The sequence below is a fragment of the Lytechinus pictus genome, chromosome 5 (genome assembly GCF_037042905.1).
Source record: "Lytechinus pictus isolate F3 Inbred chromosome 5, Lp3.0, whole genome shotgun sequence".
NCBI classification, from domain to species: domain Eukaryota; kingdom Metazoa; phylum Echinodermata; class Echinoidea; order Temnopleuroida; family Toxopneustidae; genus Lytechinus; species Lytechinus pictus.
Genome location: NC_087249.1, coordinates 3,871,153 through 3,872,855, shown reverse-complemented (window position 1 = coordinate 3,872,855; position 1,703 = coordinate 3,871,153). Strand labels below are relative to the sequence as shown.

Below are 1,703 nucleotides of genomic sequence, written 5' to 3'. Positions count from 1 at the left end.
GTATAGTGGAGCAGAACCTACGGTATAGGACAGAGTGCTCTAGGATGATTTAAGATAATCAGAGCCACTCAGAATATGTCCACAGTCAAGATATTACTAGCAAAGGAAACATGACATGAACATAGAAAATTTGAACTTCGGCCTGCATTGCATTATCAGATTCCAATAAAAATGAATGCTGCACGTGCATATTTAGCTGTTTAGGTAGAGCTTTAAAAAAAATTATTTTACATATGAAAACCCTTAAATTATTAGAAAGTGAAATGTGTGTAGCATGCTACTTGCAAACCTCAGAAAATCGTTGTTGCTGGATATGCACCCTTTTGAAAGATAATGAAATAGTGATAAATTCCTGAAAGTTCAAAATAATGCATTGACGTGTAGACCTGCATATTGTATATGCTCCTTTGTAACTGAAAACAAATAACAGCAAATTCATAGTTTTTCTTACCCTAACCATGACGTTTTCTTGTATGACCATTCATCTAACAGTGAACGAAATGATTTTTGTTTGTTTATTTTTTTTTAGATAGAAATATTGTATTATATATTTTTGGAGAATTGTTCAATAGGTGAAATTTCTGTTTTGAAATATTTCATTTTGATAGATGAGGTGATTTTTAATCGCTTTTTTTAATTACATTAGTTCCATGATTGAACAAACCAGAATGCATGTAAAGCATTTCATATAGTAAGCCTACATTATTTTACTCAAGGAAAAGTAAATGTTTGACACAATCGGCTCACCCATTTTGTACACGATTTTTGTCCTTCACAATCTTTTTTCATGAATGCAAGTGATAAATTATTTTAACAACATGATCTCGATTTGAGATTATTATGCTCCTTGCATGTATTTGAATAAAACCCAATTTCATTGGTCTTTAATTCCTACGATTGTTCTTGGCCGAATAATAATGCATATATGAATAAAGTCAACTTATTGTCCTCGTGGATCCTTTATTAATTATCAATAATTTGAAAAAATATGAATAACAACCTTTACTTCGATGAGTTTTGTGATAAAAAAGAAAAGAAAAAATGAAGAGGTCCCACCGGGATTTGAACTCGGATCGCTGGATTCAAAGTCCAGAGTGCTAACCATTACACCATGGGACCTCCGTTGTCTTTGAAAGTAAGTAACCGCCTTTATTCGTCACACTTTTTCTAAGTGTTCTCGTAAAATATATTGGTTTTTTTTTTCCATTTTGAAGTTTAAGGCTGGAATTGAATTTCATTTTACAACCTGTTTTCAGTGGAAAGTTACTGTTTTAAGTCACAGGTTTGATGCAATTTAAATGATAAAGACCGAGTTAATAGAATCTTTACATTCGTTATTTGATAATATTAACAGCGTTGATAAAACAAGACGCAGGGTATACAAGAGTCTAAATACCTTTTTTTTTTTTCAATTCTTTTTTTTTATTTCATTTCCATTCAAAACATAATACAAAGTAATATAAAGTAATACAAATCAAGTACAATTTTACAGAAGGGCATTCTTACTTCGTAAAAAAACAAAACAGAAAAAACAGTATAATATAGAGCATAAATGGAAATGAGGGGGATCCACTAAAAAGCAAAGCTTGTAGCCTATAACATAGCAAACCTTTAGCCTATAACATTTAACAATGACAGTTCATAAAATGAACTGTCATTGTTAAATGGATGAATTAATGTAGATAGAAACTCGATTTTCCAAT

General features: G+C 30.8%; 1 non-coding gene across 1 annotated transcript; it reads right to left on the bottom strand.

Annotated features, from left to right (window-relative positions):
• Window positions 1-1,047: 1,047 nt before the first annotated feature.
• Window positions 1,048-1,119, bottom strand: TRNAQ-UUG (transfer RNA glutamine (anticodon UUG)). The gene has a single exon. It is a non-coding gene; the product is annotated as a tRNA-Gln (tRNA).
• Window positions 1,120-1,703: the final 584 nt, after the last annotated feature.